The sequence below is a fragment of the Prenolepis imparis genome, unplaced genomic scaffold, assembly GCF_030444845.1.
Source record: "Prenolepis imparis isolate NDT839.2.m4 unplaced genomic scaffold, iyPreImpa1.0 SCAF_9, whole genome shotgun sequence".
Lineage (NCBI taxonomy): Eukaryota > Metazoa > Arthropoda > Insecta > Hymenoptera > Formicidae > Prenolepis > Prenolepis imparis.
In genome coordinates, this window is record NW_028141167.1 from 11,343,845 (window position 1) to 11,362,633 (window position 18,789).

The window sequence follows — 18,789 nt, forward strand, 5'->3', positions numbered from 1 at the left end:
GTGAAGTTAACTTTTAGAAGCGACGAATATTCTCCTCTCCGATCATAAATTCTTTGATAATTTTGTTAATAAAATATATTTTTGGAAAGAGCATTTTTGCATATAGGAAATTTTCTTTTGAAAGATAAATATTTTGACGATTAAACCTCTTAAATTAAATATATATATTAAAGGCAAATTAAAAAATTTGCCGAATAATAAGCTTTTATTTCCATCTATTTTAAAACATACGACAAACATTTTCATTTCGCTAACAGAAAAAGAAAGGAAAATAGCGAGTAATGAATACATAATATAGAAAGATTCGGGTCGGAAAATTAGCTAGAGATAAATACGGCATCGAATGTGGATATGAATATTAATAACCGGATGCTGCGCTAAGTCGAATCGAAGCAAATATATTTCTGTTGCCGCGGCCATTTAATTCGGTCGACGAAATTTATTTGTCGCGTTCGCGACGTCATCTTAATTAATATCGCAGACGCAACGATATATGTCGAGCGCAGAAAGTTGGAGCTCAACCAACCTCTTCTTGAGAGAAGATGCAATGTAACCCGTGCCTCTATATCCCGGATACCAGTGAGCGACCGGAAGTGTATCGTTCAATTACGTTCATTGTGAACGTGCGGTAAATGCACCTTGAATGTAACGCGGATACGCGAGATGACGACTGGTTGAACTTCGACTAGAAATCGTGTGAAAGTGAAACCTCGGCTCGATCACGTACCAACGCGGTTCTTACAAGACAGTAAAGGACTTGGAAAGGGGAAAAGAGGGAGAACAGGCCAGCGGTAAATGCAAATGTTCGAATTACCGCTTGTATATTTTCAGCAGCGCGATTCATGTTATTCATATTATGAATCTGCGATATCGACACTTCTTTACATGTTTGCGCGAAGAGAACTTATTAGTATCAAAACGGGAAATTGAAATCATTCAACGTTAAATAACGCGACTCAAATACCTGAAAAACAATTCTTACGTAGCAACAAGATCCTAAAATTATATGTGTAGGTATATTATTTAATGTTTAAGAAAGTAATTTATAAAATATAATTCTCTTCTTTCTTCCCTCTCTCATAAGATTAAAAATTAAAAATTAGAATTTTTTATTATAATATTTAAAAAATTTCAAGAAGAAAGAGAGTAAAAAGAATTATATAAAAAAATTAAAAATTTCTTAAAAGACAGAATTATCAATCGCAGAGTAAGATAATTCGAATCATATCTTTTACAAATATCTTTGCATTGATTATAAGATATTTGAATTTCACATTGCAATTATAATCGTATTATTATTTTATATATCTCGAAATATATTAGTTAATATATATAAATATATTAATTAAATCATAAGTGCATATAGTATTTTCTGCTATTAAATAATTTGCAGGAAAATATGAAAAGTTAATGAAATTAATCGACGAGATAAATCCATTCTGAAAATATAAAAAGTCTAAATTTTATAAGCGACATATTATTTTGAAATAATATATTGTTATTACAATATATTGATAATATGATATTGATATTAAAAGCGCTTATACATATATATATATATATATGATATAATTGAAAATTAATTATTCAATCAACTTTTATATATAGGAAAACACAAAAACCATGAAAATCTGAAATAAAATATCAAGTTCGCCAACACAAAGATATTTCTATACGATTACATCTCGTCACCGTGCGAGAGTGTGCCACATATTATCCTAACCGACGTACACATGTAGCGATAAGGTCTTATCCAAGTCGAGAAAAGGTGATGGACATCGAGATACATCGCAAGACAAGTCAACGATGTGCGCGATGCGGCCGTAATTACACGTAGAGATATTACTAGTGTACTATCCCGATGCCAGGAACGACGTAATGGCGGTGAGCGCGATAGTGTCCCTATGATTAATGCCCGCCTGAATTAGAAACGAGCGAGTCTCGTTTCGACATCGAAGCCACGCCGTGCGAAGACGCATCTGCTCGCGATCGCGGATGATCGTAACAGGTTTTGACAAGGAAATGATTTATGGTTACAGATACATATAAAAAAGCGCGTGAAAACACGGGAGATATGCAAAACGGGAGATAGATATCTGTTTCTCGACGAGGACCAGCTACGATTAAATGTGACGATACATGCGTAACGGAGATCTATAAATTTACAAATAAACATTCGTAAATTAACGATATAAAAAACAAAATTAGTATTTAAAAAATTGATTGTTGGCGCAAACCATCGATAATTTATATCTGTCAATTAATTTGAAGAAAATTTTAACTTGATATAATTTTAATCTGGTGCCAGTTTATATCAATGTATTTAATATTAAAAATAATAACTGCAGAAAAATTGGAAAAGAGAAAGAAAAGATAACATTTAATTGAAATTTTGCTCGAAAAGTTTTTACTTAAAATTTAGTTAAGAAGAAACGTGCGGTTCCTGCAGATCATGCATCTGTATCTATATACAGATAAGTTATTTCTAGCATGCATTATTCACATGGTGCCTTATTTGAAAGTTAAAATATCAACTAGAATTTCAAATAAAAAATTCAATTTTGTCAGTAAACTTTGAAATAATAATCAATTTGTTCATATGCGCACTTCATATGACATAATACAAAAATAAAATAATTATATAGAAGAGATAAATTTCATATCTTCCGCGAGAACGAATGAAACGACAGACGTACTCATCGAAAATTAGATCTATTCTCACGTTAAATAACGCTCCAACGCGTTTCTCATTGTTCTCCAGATAATAGAAAAGCCAGTGACAAATTTGCCTGGCGATGTTAATGCGATGCAATCGCACGCGGATGCATCTAACCATGCACAGGTCTATTTTTATGCGAAATGCAATTTCCTTAGCGTCACGCAGCGAGTTTATTTTACAGCGCGTATATGTTAGAAGACGAGACCGGAGCATAATAAATTTATGAATGAAAAGGTATTTTTAATTCACAGCCACCGTTGTAACGATTTTCTACGAGGGTAATCCGTAAAGCCGCGGAGGGATACTTGAGAAGGCTTCTCCGGTTTTTTATTACTGCATTATCGATGCCACCTTATATAAGTGAACATAAATCCGACATGAGAAAAAATGTTCGACATAATAATATACTCTGCTAAAATTATATCTCAATATGTATGAGCAAAATTGTATTTATGTGTAAAACCAATATTAAAATGCTAAAAAAATTAAGAGTTGACAGAAAGCTGCATATATATTTTTTTTTTAATGTAGTAGTTTTAACATACATACAAATAGCTTTGTATAAATAATTAAAAAGTAGAAATTTTTGACGTTAAATTTCAGAGAAATGTAAATAGATTATAAAATTCTTCTTATAGCCACAATCTCAAAGCTTTATTTTAATTAAAAATTTCTCTATTTAATTATTTTATATTGTATTATATATTAAAAAATTTACGGAAAAATTAAAGATGCAAATTTACTTTTTCACTGCACTCTATTAAAAATTCCAATCAAAGTAAATCCGTTACTTAATTTGTAATACTCTTCTTAAATTGCTACCTGTATTCTTATATCTTTTATATAGAGATCTTCGTCATAATGGATGAAGCAATATTAAATGAGCCTCGCAGCACGGAAATGCCGTCAGTCGACTGATTGAAAATTTATTTCTCAGAATTGCAGCAATCATGTCGCGCGCGATCTCACGGTGGCGTATAATAATAAATCTCTCCCTATATGTGAGAATCCGCGAGTGAATATTACAGTATATCGATCATATACGATGCAGCGCACCTGTGTTGCACTTTGCAACGATGGCAATAGCATGATTCATCCACAACGATTGCAGGCATCGATGCCGTTATTCTTATTAGCGCGTTTTTACGTGAGATTATACTCGTTCGATAGCTGAGTAAACAAAGATACGACGTCGTGAGTACGTTAGCCTGGAGAAGAGCGAGAGACATACTTAGCGTTTTAACCGTAGATTTACATAAGTTTCCCCCTCTCCCCTGCTTAATCGACCGATTGATTCAATCTAAAATTACGTTCGATTATGAATAGCATTCTCAATTGTGCGATTAAATTATCACATATGGATGTAAATTGATAATTGCACTTAGCGATTATTTACGAGCTGCTATTGTCAGCTTAAAAGAGATTGCACGTAGCATTATTACTCTATAAAATGATAATATCAAAAAATAGAAACTTTCCTTGACATAATCGGTGTCTATTTCTTCGTCAATGAAGATTAACTTCATTTTCAATTACTGAAAGTTTTTACAGGTTTAAAGAAGATAATCAATTAATAGGAATTTATATTTGTCTGATTGTCTATCGATGTGCATATAATGCTATTTCATAAACAAGAATATTTTAATGAATTACAAGCTGTTACAAGCAATAATATTTAATATAAAAGATTACAAAAAAACTGTGATAAAGGAAGGATCGATTTCAGATTGCAAGAGATGAGATTTCCCCCCCGAATAAAAATTGTAGACCGATGGCCGATTTCATTAATCTCCCTTATATTCTCGTTAACGAGGGTTGGATTCGATTTTTAGTAGCTCGTTAAAGCGGATTCAACAATCGTCAGTGCGGACGTTGATGAAAGGGCCGTTATCTGCTTGAGAAAACTTGATGAATCCGGCCATAAGTCTCGCAAAATGAACTCGTATAATCCGCGAAACATCGAAAGATATTATTTACGTCAAAGTTCATTAAATATGAAAAATGTGCAAAGTTATTACTTTTCAGAATATCCTAGGACACGACTTTTCTATGGTTTCTAATTATATCTACACATTATAGATTTTTTTAAAAACTATAGAGAAAATTGATTTTCTGTGAAATTAAACTTTAAGATTGACGAAAGAATATTTTTAACTTCGTAATAATCTATTGCTCGTTTCACTAACGTGTTAATAAATTTTTATATTTATCTATTATATTTAATTAATTTTTTATCTATTTTAAACCGTAATATAAATTATATACATATGTATATTCTATGATTGATATATTTATTACAAATGAAAATTCGATATAAACATTAGAAATAATTGCGATGCTAACAAAATTTGTCTCTGCTGCATTAATATAATATATAAGTTTTATATTTTATCCAAAAATTTTTAATATTATTTAATCTTCTCGAATCGCGTAATTTACAGTTATCTAACATTTAATATTAAAAAAAGTTTCCTTTGACACGCAAACAAAATGTTGGGTGGACTAATCGAGAAACGAGAAGCTGCAGTGAGATAAATCTCTGACGCTAAATCGTCGAAAGTTGAGAATAACGCGATCTGTCCGAGTAAGAGCTTTACTTCCGTTCGTTCGACAGTTCTTCAATCATCTCGTGTAAAATGGAACGGAAAAAAAGAAAATGGTACGCGCAAGCTTTTTTTTATCGCGTCCCTTTTTCTGATCTATTATTTCCTTTCCGCCCCGTTCACCATTTTCTCAATCTCATTCAGGTTGAGCATATAAAAGTCGCCAAATAAATGCCGCATCGTCCTGCAATGCATTTTGCAGTTATACCGGCAACAAAGGTTGTATACAGTAACGCAATTTTGTGGGCATCGTTATGCAGCGAGTGAAGAGCCGTAAAACCGGAGCCATAAACCGATACAGTAATAAAGGAAAACAATATAAGGGACGCGTGTTACGCGAGCGTCACACAATACAATATGATGATACACTTCGCAACTAGAATATATGGGTTAATTAATGTCTATTGTTTAAATATCCCCGCGTTAAAGCGAAGCAGTGGCGCACTTAATTCGTATCCGTTCGTTACGCAACGGATATTACACGGTGCGATTAGCGTTATTATCTCATTTTATTATCACCGGCATTACGATCCATGATTACAATTAATGAGTGAGATACTAATTTGAACGCATTAATTAACTTTCCGTCCCTTACGCCGATAATGGAACTCGCGCTATTTGCTCGGACGAAACATTCTTCTTGTTTTTACTCGCGCGACCAGTCCCCCGGTTTTCACTTTCCCCTTGACTTAACCGATTGAAGGAGAGGAGGAAAAGGCAGACGGCCATTTTATAATGGACGTTTATCGCTAAAAGTGATTTCCATTAACTGCAGCTCGAAGTACCGACCGACCGAAGCGGTCGACCCGCTGCTGGGAAAAGTGGATGTCTATTGAAAACTTTCGTACATACTGCTCGCTCTCACATGTTTTTGTGCAAATCTCGTCGATCATACCAATGAAAGTGCCCGGAGGTGCGCGTCCTTTGATGTAGTCTCTCTTTCCCTCGATATTGCAGAAAAAAGGTTGATAAAACGAAAGCGAGTAAGCATAAATAACGTAGACACCTTAAACGTCACTTCTCTCTTATGCTTTTAAAGAAAACACGACATATCGCGGCGGGATATGAGCTCGGGAGAAATATTTGATAAGAAGGTATATATGCGGCACTTCTTGGAAACGAAATATCTTCGCAAAATTCCGAGAAATATTTTGAATTTAAATATTCATTATTCGATTTATTTTTGTAGGGACAAATTTTAATGGAACAAATTTTTATGCTACTTGAAAAATATGAAATTATATATGTATTTCGTTTAATTAAAAATTGATAGTGACCGTAATCGATTGTGTAGGTATTTAAATTTTATATTGAATATTTTAATTATCCCCTCGAGTCATGTGTGTGTATTATAAATTTATAATATAATTAATTAAATATTCGATCGCTACTTTGCATACGTCATTTGAAAAATTTCCCGTACACTCTATTGAGAGGATATTCAATATTGTGTTAATTATACTAATTATTTTGTCTTGTACATTTTGTGTAAAGAAAGTCTTGTTTGAAATTCATAGATAAAGAATAAAATATGAGAAGAGTATTAAAGATGCTTATATAATGCTTATAATGAATGCTTTGCATTTTAAATGTTTAACGATAATGACAGCTTATTAAATTTTATAAGAATAGCAATAAAAAACGAGTACCATTTTTATGTTCTCAATATTCATAATCATAATCATTACAAAATGATTACAAGATGACGTAATATTTACTGCTATTGCAAGCCATCATTTATTATTCAAATTAATTATTATTATTTTAATTTTCTTCTATATAATTTTAATATTCACGTATAATAATGCAATTGGGGAAGAGATCTGCAATCTGCAATTTCTGTGAAATATCGCATTATTTCGCAATGAAATAATAAAACACATTTGCAAGTTTCACAACGGATTCATTTCCGAAAAATATTCACATTGCACAAGAGTGCCAAATTCAATCTGGATGTGACGTAAAACGGAATAAAAGTCGCCTTATGTAACGCTGTGTATACCCGTCGGATTACTTTATTCTGATAAGAAAGCCGAAGGTCACGATCGATCTTCGAATCCTGGATCGACTCGCGGAATAGATCTTGGCATTCGGTCTTGTTTGATTTTCTCACGGATCGCAGGATCCGCATTCAAGATACTGATGCGAGAGAGGGCAGAGGTGGAGAGCGCGAAATGGAAAACGCGAGGTAAAGGCGAATTTGCACGGTTCACTTTTGACGATGATTTCGAATGAAATGTTCAAAGGAGGAAAGGTGAACAAATGTTTCCACAAAAATAATCGGCGTTAAAAGAATTCAAAATATACTTCTGCTCGCACATACTTTCGATAAACAATCAGTATGAATCCGAGATAGAATAGTAAACAATGCGTGTCATTCTGAAAAATTCATATAAATAAAGACGTGTTTAAATATAAAATAATAATTAACAATTAAATTATTCTATCGCATCAAACTTCAATGATTCATTGTGCAATAATTCTTTTTAATGAAAATTTCATAGAAAGAAAGTTCTCTAAAAAATTTTTTTTAATTAAAAAAACTCAGATTTAAATAAAATTAAAATTAAATAAAAATCAGATATAAAATTAAATAAAAACAAAATTTTATTTCCTATTTATATATTATATATTTTCGTATTTTTATTTTTTCTCATTTAATTTAATAAAATCTTTATTCTTATAATATAAATATATACTAACACAACACAAATCCATTTTATTTATTTAAAAAATCAACTAAAAGTCAAAAACATTTTTATTTCTCATATTTCAATCTTGTTAAGAATTCATAAATGTTTCGAAATTGCATCTGAGGGTAACATTATTTGATTCATTTTTAATACTATGTTCAAAATTCAAATTTGTCAATCGAATATTCAATTGGCAAATTCATTTACGAGAATAATTGAGAGTAAACCGCATAAAATCGCTTTAAAAGTTTACGAGAAAGATGTTCTCGCTTGGTGGTCTCTGCGTGAGCGATTCCGACTTGGATCATTCTTCGCAGGAGATGTAAATACATCACTACACGATATTCTCTGCGAAAAGATTTTACGATCGGCATCTTACTTAAATAACTACTTCTAAACAGAGAGAACGCGCTCGATGCGGTCTTGGACAAAACACGTTCTACTTTGCAAAAAATATATCACGACGTTTCAAATAATTGCATATACAGATTACACAAAAAATGAAAGTAGACTACTGAATTTAAAGACTTTTTCTATATTATAAACATCAATAAAAATTTATATATTTTTTAAATTTGTATATTTATTAATTATTTAATTAGCGGTTGTTTAATATAGATAAATAAAAATTAAGAAATATAAACTTTTATAAAATGTAATCTATTGAGCTAAAAAGTATAATAAATTTAAAAAAACCAAAAATAATATTTAATTTATTCTATATATGTATAATTTAATTAAATTTTGCTTTAAATATCTTCTAAATCCGTCTATTTTCACGAGTAAAATTTTTACAAAAGGCAAAAAATAATATCGCACTCTACTGTTTACAAATGTATCAAATTAAACGATAGGACCTTCCATTGCCTTCTCTTGTTGTGCGCTGTTTGATAATTATTGATTGTTCTCATATCACGGACACGCTTGACAGATGCTGTGTCAGTTGAGCAATCGTATGCGTGGCGTTTTCAGTTCGGTCAATGAGGTGCTATCGATCTCCCATTGAATAAATGATTTCTATAGCACTGCTTGCATCCATTATAAATCAAATTCTAAGTTAAATTATGAAAATTATTAACGCGGCAAAACATATAATATTCGATGATTTCGCGATATGTTACACGCGGTTACCATCGATCAAAAGATCGCATTTCTTCAAATGCGGCGCGAAATAATTAAAAAAGTTTCTCAAACGTTAATAGTCGATACGTGGTAAGCGTTGAAGCGAAAACTTTTTATTCCAATGGCTGCTTTGTCCTTTGTGGGGAAACTAAATCTATGATAGAGTTTCTAATATCGAGAGCTTTTGGCCAAATTCCAAAAGCTACGGAAAAAGGGTATATCTGTATCGGCATATATTTCAATAGCCGTTCGATAAAATGAAAGATTCACAGTTTGGACTAATATTCTTTGATTAAAAATCATCTGTCATCAAATCGTAGTCTCATCGTATCTATTTGACAAATATGTAATCAAATTAAAACAAATCAACTATTTATAACACTTTTCAGAATATTTTTGAGCTCGATCAAAGAATATAACATAATGATAAAAAATAGATAATTATCGAATTGTGAAAGACATTTACTAATTAACTTAAACACATGAGAGTCAATTAAAATTTTCATGCTATATAGTTGCAACTATTGTTTTATGAGTAATGATATTTAATAATAAATAAAAATGTAATAGCAAATAAAAAAAAAAAAACAAAGTAATGTTTATAAAAAATTATCACTTTAAACATATCAATAATTATTATTAGCACGAGATAAAGTGAAAGCGTGTCTGGCAATTGTCATTCACTATAACGGCAAAATTCTGACAGCAATAACCCTGTCATCGTTCATTTCATCATCGACGATATAATTTATGCTTCAACAAACTACAAGAGAGAAAAGGAGGACAAAGTCCGATCGTTGACAGAATATTAGTTATGGACCAGAATTTTCGCCGAACGTTTTGCAAAATAGCATATATGTACATGCGTTTTAAATATCGCACATCGAATATTTAGTTCACCGCTTCGTTTAACTTTTGCATATTTTTTGTCGCAATTATTCTTGTACTCGAATATTGCGAAACGATAAAAAATGGTCAGAATTTCTCGCAAAAGAAATTGACGCGTGAAATTAGTTTTAGAAAACGAAACATGTTCTTCTAGTAAGCGAAAAAATTTTGTGTACCATAAAAAGCGAACGACTAGCAAATGTGTAAAAAATAAATGATGTATAAGTTTAATTTCAATGAAAATTTTTACCGTACTAGAATTGAACTTAATGTGCCTCAGCTTGAATTGCAGACTTTATTATTAAATTCGTGCAATTTGTTTTTTAAAATTATTTTGTCAAATTCTGTTATTTCTCCTGATATATAGATTCTAATAAATCTAATTGTAAGTATATAATGAATAATTCAAATTTATAAGAATACAAAATAATAAAAAATTAAATATTAAATTAAATATAATTTTGTAAGAAAATTTAATAATACAATTATATTTAATATACATATAAAATATAAAATATAGAATAACAACATGTATTTATAATACAATTTAAAAAACTCCACTAAAAATAATGTCCAAACAAGAGCATGATTCTAAAAATGGGTCATACGTATTCTTTTTCGAAACTTTTAAAGAAAGAAATGATTTGTCCGCGCAATCATGATCGATGATCCGTTATGTAATGTTCAATTGACGGAACAGCTTTCACATTATATCCCGTGTCAACGTCAAAATAAAAGTCAGCTGTTTATTTGACTTTTGTAATATCCCCTAGCTCATAAACTCAACTTAACTAAGGTGTCAAAAATACGCATATTAAGGTAACACGTGATACGTAACATTTACTTACACTTGAAATGACAGACTTCGATTTGCATAACGTATATATAATGGAATACGTGACACTTTATGGGTATCTAATGAAAGCAGTTGATGCAAATGTGTGTATACATGACATCTGACATTTTTTTAGAATTTCTACGCGTAAAATAAAAAAAAAATAAATAAGATAATCCTTTATAGATTTAAATTAGTAAAAAATTATTTATAGGTATTATAATTAAGCAGTGAAAAAACTGATAAATTAATTATTAATATATCATTATAATATAATATCAAAATATCAATGTTATCTAAAATAAATCCAATGGAAAAGAGAGGTATAAAAGTAAAAGAATAAAGATATATGATCTCTCTATTTAAGAATTAATAGACACGCAAGTGGAAACTATTAGTAAATAGATCAACTATCTGTTATTTGGTTGGAAATCTTTTTTCTCGCGGCTCATATAACGAACCAATTTGAACGCAAAGTCAATGTATTTTTAGAATTGTTTCGGGGAATAGTAGTATCGAATTCAGAAATGCCTGACTAACGACCAACCGTTCGCATTTTCACGCCATTGCGTGTAAATCAACGGAGAATCTGTTTACGTGCTTTACCTGTTTTCGAGGCGGCAGTCTACATAATGTCGAAGAATCTCGCTATTGCCTTTTGATTAAACGAAGTTTAATGAAAGAAAATCAAACGAAAATAAAAATTACAAAGATAAAAGTTTAACCTTACTGATATTATGCAACGTGAATGTCGCGAAATAACATAAGGATATCTTATACATATATTTCTTTCTTGATAAATATTTTCTTTCTTACTATATTTTTCTTCTCTCTGTGTTGGCGATTACTCTTAACGTAAGATTGTGTCCCATCTCTGACTCTTTCATTATTTCTTCATTAATGTAATGTAAATATATTCAATCGTATAGTGATATACAATCGTTATTATATTAAATTATTATATTAATAAATTGTATAAATAATAGTAATAAATAGTAAAATTATTTATTTTAGCAATTCTAATATTATTACTATTATTATACGTTATTATTATAATCCAACAAATAAATGTATAGCGTTAACGCTGGCTCTAATATGAATAAATAAAAAAGAATATCCTACATATCCCCAAAAAATCAAATAAAAGAATATTTCTATAAAATTTATTTTATCCGATAATACTCTCTTTTCTTCCGTATAATCACAAAATTCTCCGATAAGTCCGACACGAAATGATCGTTGCACTTTGTCGAGAAATATACGAGCGTCAGGGGACAAGGTCCTATCTCTATCTATGGTTTCCACACCAGTCAATGTATAGCTTTCGGGCTATGCGCCTTAAAATCCGCGGTATTTCTATTAAAATTATTTCTATAAAGCTGCATCAAACGATGTTAGTCTAAAAATTTTATTTATTTTTTTTAAGGCATTGCTGCAAAAAAATCATAGCACCTTAGAATTTTTGTGGAATAATTTAGATAGAAATTTGCGCAAACTTCTTAATGTCAAAATTTTTCTCTTAAAGTATGATACGACATGATATACCGATATAAGTAGATATGAACCAATTCTCTTTTCTAAAGGAATTTCTACAATTCTTTTACGATTTAAATATTTCAATATACTTGCTACGATTTTTAAATGTTTTATTTATTAATAAATATTTATTATTAACATTTGTTATTTTCATAATACTATATGTGTAGACATGTGTAATAATTTATATGCAGACTAAATCAAATGCATAATTTGTTTAAGATCTATTAAATACGCAGTAATGACTTAGGTATATGTCAATTTTTCAGTTTGCTGAAAATATACTCTGAATTATAATTTCATGTATATTAGAGAGATTAATTCTTATTTTATGTTGCTATTCTTGTCACATATTCTTTTATGGTTCTTACACAGAATATAGCAATCGAGTCTGTGCGCTGACAAGGTTATCATTGTTCTAGACATTTGTGCATATACACACATCGAAAAAGTCGGTGAAAATGGAAGTAGTACTCACATCACAATACTGAGTGAATAGTCTGACACGAGGGGTAAACCGCTGAGGGCATTGCGGTGTACAGATTTGGGGAATTAGTGGGCATTAGTGGGCATTGGTGTACATTAATGGGCATTACTAGCCGAGTTTTATTAGCTATTAATTAACGTCATTATTTTTTTAGAACAGAAATTGTTTTGTTCGAGCTTTTCGTCCAATGCGCCTCATAAATAATATATTTTTTATACTTGAAATTTAGAGAAATTTTCATGTTTATTATAAGCGGTTAGGGTTAGGTTAGGCATTATTATGCATTACTGTATAGGGTACAGTAATGCCCAATAATTGGGCATTAGTAGGCATTGGTGTACACAATTTTGGTCAGCGGTTTACCCCTCGGTCTGACAGTAGCGTTATCGATATCCCTGTCTTTTGTATCGTCACAACATCTCCCTGATAGCGATATCGCAACACAGTACTTCCGACAGCAAGACAGGCACAATTCTGTATTTGGGTCAAACGTAATCTGCATGTATGTATAGAGAAAAACACACCGATGTTCGAGAAAATCCGCTATCGTTATTCATATCGTTCTCTTTTCTAAGATCAGGGTCATTATTTAGGTCGAGATAGGAAATACTTTCGAGAACACTTTGTAAAGAATAAGAAAGAAAAATCTCTATAGGATATTCCAAAAAATTCAAATTGCTATTCAATGATTCGGAAAAGATGTATGGTAGATTGTATCAATTTGAAGAATTTCGAATAAATTTTACTTGTAGAGATTTCCTTCTTTATTCCTTAAAAAAAAATTTTTTTTAAACTCGACTTTAAAATAAGGTTTAAGCTTTCTATATAATATTAAATTCTACAATTTCGAAAAATAACGAGTGGCATCGGTAGCTAATGCTATCCTAAATCGATACAATAATCGCGCACAATATCCCTGATCATGACTCGAATATTATGCATCCCGCATAGACTGTATCGACAACGAGATTGTCTCATTTCTAATGTCATAACGGTGAACTCTCATACGTCACGGTCGATATTAGGAATTCCACGAATAGATTGTGAAGCTCGATGAAAGAAAGGTGATCACAATGGCCGTCACGAGTTTCTGTGCCACGGATACTCGAACTCTGAGTCACTCAACCATTCGCTCGCTCGCTCGTTCGACCAGCGACTCCGCATTGTGATCTTTCACCTAACAACACATTGGTTCCCAAACTGCACGTCGCACAGATATAAAATAGTTAAAAAAAAAATAAAAGAAAATTGAAAAAATCTTATGTAAGATAGGTATTCACTTTTTTCTTAGGTAGTTGAAATTATTTTAAACATTTTGCAACACGATACATAAAAAAAATCTATGTAATATACAGGGTGGTTCGCGTTTCACCTGTCGTGGGCAGGTAGAGTGGGTGAAACCGAATAGAAAAGTCCTTTACCATTTTGCAAAATTCGCAATAATTAATGAGAAATTAATTTAAAAAGATTGACCAATTCGCGCGCCCTACAAGCACGCGGCGAGAAGAGACAGCCCCCCAGTCTTACATGGTTACTAAGTACGCGGCGAAAAGAAACAGTCTAATGTTACGCGGTTGCTAAGCGCGGGGAGGAGCGATCTACAAAAGACAATAGCATGTATGAGCAGCGGATAACGCTGGACCCCCGAGTGGGCTGTCTCTTCTCGCCGCGTGCTTGTAAGCGCGTGAATTGGCCAATCTTTTTAAATTAATTTCTTATTAATTATTGCAAATTTCGCAAAATGGTACAGGACTTTTCTATTTGGTTTAACCCACTCTATCTGCCCACGACAGGTGAAACGCGAACCACCGGACATCCTGTATTTACGTTTCAAGTAATTTGCAGAAAAACAACATAATTTATTTATTTTTTAATTTGATTACGATAAACAAAATTCTTTCTTAATTGTAATGAATGTGTCTAACAAAATACAATATAAATTTAAAAAATTTCGTCGCGATATAAAAGTTAGAGTGTCAAAAAAGGATGTGAGATCAAACAATTTGGGAACCTCTATACTAACGGCTTTAAAACCACGAACCGACAATTCTCGCCGAATGGCACAGAGGAAAGGAACGCCGGTCCCGAACGAGGATAATGCTTGCTTCGCAGTCATCGAGTGCGTGACCTGCGTTTCGCAACGATCGCGATTCATATGATCTATAAATAACTAATAAAGCTCAGATATTAAATGCCAATTGCATCAATCAGATCTGCAGAGTGATTTGTCCAGAAAGAAATATTTTGATTAAATTATATATTGTATATACAAAAAACAGAAACACACGTATTTTTTAAAATTCTTTCAAGTTTAACGAAATAATAAATGTCTCGATTAATATTGTACATAATATTAATTGTATTACAATATTTCAACAAATAATTTCTTGCTTTTTGAGTATCTAGTTCTTTAAATTAAAATATAAATAATAATATATAAAAAGTGCTCTTTAGAATTAAAAATTTTATTCGAAAGAGTTAACAGCTCTTTCGATTGCTTGCGGAACCATGAAGATGTGCCAGCCTTCACACACACACACACACACACTTCGCGTTTTTCATTATTATAGTCGCGAAGAATGTGCGACGTTTGTTCAGAAATCGCTCTCTATTTTATGGGAAAGCGCGTATCGCGATGAAGGGAAACCGATGTCGCTTAAAAGAGAAATCAGACCGTATGAAGATCGCGGATACATACGTATTTTGCAAATCGACGAAAGCGCGTGAGATCTTGGCGTGCAGCCGAGATAAACAAAGTATTTGGCAAATGAATCGTGGAAATTCATGTTTTCGCGAAATCGTGATTTAAAAACGTTTTCTTTACACCGGAAACCACGGTTTAAGTTTATCTCTCTGGATGAAAAATACATTCGATATCATACATATATGAAAAAGTTTCTCATGCTTCTCGTGTAAAATTTTGAAAAATTTCTGATTTTCTTCACTGAATTAGTAATAAATAAGAGAAAAAATCTAATAAATTTTTATATTATCTTTGAGCGTTTTTATATAGTTTACGTACTTCAACAATTTATCGTCATACTTGATCATCGGAATATAATTCAAATAATAAAGAAATGCATAATATTATCTATAGGTCTGATATAACTTCAACATATTCCCAATATTACATTATATATAGATCAATGAATACTTAGATTCTCATAATAGATATAATGGCAAAGAAGAATATTTATCTTTGTTCATTTGACACTTTGATAATATAAGCATCGGCTCCTTTTTCATCTTGCTATAAACAGACTATCTTATATCACTCGAGCTAGAGCCATATAATGTAGATACGCCAGATGCATTAGCTTTTCCACGCGTATACGAGTGTTAAATCGTTAGCGGAAATGGATTTCAAATAAATCATTCTTTGTCAGTGTGTAATAGATACAAGAATAAACATGGTAATATAGCAATAATATGTTGTTGTGCAATAATTATACAATTCATGCTAAGAGTCTCCAAATTGGAAATTCTAATGAGAAATCAAGCTAATTAAGAGCTCTAATGAGAATAATTTAAAATGATTTAATGTTTTATGGCATAATGATTAGTAATAGTAATTATTATATTTTGTAATAAATACGTGAGATAATAGCTTATTCGTATAATGAATTAATTTAGTAATAATTATGAACGTGATAAATAGCATGATAAACATAAAATATTTCTATATTAAATTGTCTATATATGATAAGATAACTGAATTAGAAATACTCATTTGAAAAGAAGAGTAGATACTGAGAGATCTCAAAGACAAATATTATTAATCAAATATTATTATAAAAAGAATTAATTAGAAATAAAAGTTAAAAATAATCATTATTATTCACACACTATACAAATTAATTTGTAATATCTACAATTAATGATTATAAGCAAAGCAATTAAAAATTAATTGAAAAGAATTCAAGCCATTTTCACAGTGAAAGTCTCATTCTCAGCGAAAGATAACAAAATACTGTTTACTTCAACATGTTATTTTTCACGCACACATATAGTACTATCAAGAATATTACAAGATATTCAATATTGATATCTGCAAAGATCGAAATATATAATAATACGTGAGTATTCACACACAAGGCGTGTTTCTCGTTTCGCGAGCGAAACTTCGCGTCGACCTTTAATTAGCATCAGGCGAACCTGGTATTTACCTCGGCGAGGAGAAACCATGCAAATTTGCGTACCTTCGTTATCGTCAGCGGAGTGATCTCACGACGAGGTGCATCGTCGTCCGGTTCGACGCGGTCAGCTGCACGAGCACGTCGCGACCAAGATATCCAATTTTAGCGCGACTCTCTCGGCGCAAGTCAGTGTCAGATAGCACACACACAAGCACACTCGCGTTGAAATAACTCGCACGATGCGCACCGAATCTTGGCTCGAGCTGCCCCGAAGATGTAACCGCGTTCGAAGGATATCCTGTCGCTATACTCTCGCACTCTCTCGTTCCTAATCCTCCGCACACTTCCTTCCGTTCGATATCGAAAGTTGCATCACTTCATCGAATGGTAAAGAGATAGGAGAGCACAAGTACTTATCCTTTATGCGACAGATGCGTTCAACATGCGGTTTCAACTCTCCGAAACGGGAGAGATAGAGCTTGCTCGCGCGCGCATAGACACATGTACACACACACGCACGCACGCACACATACACACGTACAAACGAAACGAACGGCGCGGATGCCAAGCGGCGACTACTCCGATTTCTTCGGCGCGCACGTCGAAGGGGAAGAGGAAGACCCTCTCCGAGGGATGACGAAGAGAGTCGAAAGCAGTCGACGGACTCGCGTCACCTGATCGTCGCCGGTCGCGCGCACACTCTTCCTTTCTTTTCTAATCCTCCTATCTCTCTCTTGACCCGCTACCTTCACTGATGCACGTACTAGGACATGTTCTCTGGAATCTTCCGCGCGCACAACCACGTGTCGTCCTGGTAACCGACGTCGCGAGAGCGTTCAACTTTAACGCGACGTATCCAGACACGGGCGGTCCGTTCTCGCTCTATTAAAGGGACACTAGCAGACGAAGACGAGAGCGAGGGAAAGACGCAACGGGATGCACGGTCCTCGGGCATCTGAGCGCCGATGCGCGACCTGGTCTCACGCGAGCGATCCTCTCGCGCTCATTTCCGTCGGAGCCAACGCGCACCGCCAATCGCTCCGCACCCTTAGTCTCCCACTTCTACTGGTCACGATCCAATGACGGAGTACGGACGAATACCTATATGAGAGGCGCGCGCGATGGTGCGAGTATATCCCGATAACGCATCATCTCCGTCGAGGCGAGCCCCTCGGTATCTTTCTATCTATATACCTGTCTCTTTCCTGCTTCTCCGGAATCTCGAGATTTGAAAGTAAGCGCGGGGATCCGGCACACACACACACGATTTATCACCGGGGAACCGAATGCGCGATATCGAGTGCGAGAGCGTGAATGCCCCGTTAACGAGTCCCCCGGACGCGAAGGGGGTCAAACGTGAAGGGTTCCGACTGTTGCGCTTTCTAAAAATTAACGATGGCAGGCGAGGGAATTTATCAATTAGGCGCCGTTTCGATCCGCGAAATATAAGCCAGGGATGCTGTAGCATCCGCGATAGATTAGAATTAATCTGCGATGAGATATTACACGCATTGTAACGGATTGTAATAATAATCCTATATATTTATACGAAAGTCTCCGAGAGAAAAAGCTTCGGATATTGCTCGGTTTAATGATTGTCGAAAATTAGACTCGCTTCCTTCAGGCTGATAGGAACTTTAAGATTCGTTTTATGACGTGATATTGCATTTCATAATTTCGCTATATATATGCAAAATACATTGCGATGAATATTGATTGTTTCGCTGCTTTTTCAGATCAGCTTTAATTTCGCTCGCATCCGGACGAGCT

The 18,789-nt window shown here is 33.1% G+C and overlaps 1 protein-coding gene across 9 annotated transcripts in view; it reads right to left on the reverse strand.

Annotated features, from left to right (window-relative positions):
* The window catches only part of Trc (Serine/threonine-protein kinase tricornered), a 131,616-nt gene that overhangs the window by 22,819 nt on the left and 90,008 nt on the right, over positions 1 to 18,789 (reverse strand). The window contains exon 1 of one of the 9 annotated variants that reach the window (XM_083046776.1): positions 17,083 to 17,960. The exons of the other annotated variants lie outside the window; for them this stretch is intronic. The gene's annotated coding sequence lies outside the window, so the exon portion shown is untranslated. Of the gene's footprint in view, positions 1 to 17,082; positions 17,961 to 18,789 lie in introns of those variants that run through there. 9 annotated transcript variants of the gene reach the window in all.